General features: G+C 41.6%; 1 pseudogene; it reads right to left on the bottom strand.

Moving 5' to 3' along the window:
• Positions 1–3: 3 nt before the first annotated feature.
• Positions 4–264, bottom strand: LOC113473829 (annotated as a pseudogene).
• Between the last annotated feature and the right edge of the window lie 3 nt (positions 265–267).

Below are 267 nucleotides of genomic sequence, written 5' to 3'. Positions count from 1 at the left end.
ATGCATGGTTTGTTCTCTGGGGACAGATTCAGCAGTAGGTCCATCAATATTAGGTGTGCATTCAGGAGGAGAGGCATTAGGATCTGTTTGTTCAGTGAGTTCTATGTACTTGTCTCTCAACTCTTCAGCTGATCCTTTGTCTGGGAATAGAGATGAAATTGCATGGAAGATTATCTGAGCAGGAAATGGTTTCTCAGATGTGGTCTTACTTGAGTTACTTTCCTCCTCACTGTCTTTGACCTGATACTTGATAAGATCATTCACCAA

This window comes from Diaphorina citri, unplaced genomic scaffold, assembly GCF_000475195.1.
Source record: "Diaphorina citri unplaced genomic scaffold, Diaci psyllid genome assembly version 1.1 scaffold121211, whole genome shotgun sequence".
Classification (NCBI taxonomy): Eukaryota; Metazoa; Arthropoda; class Insecta; order Hemiptera; family Psyllidae; genus Diaphorina; species Diaphorina citri.
This window is presented reverse-complemented; position numbering and strand designations above follow the sequence as displayed.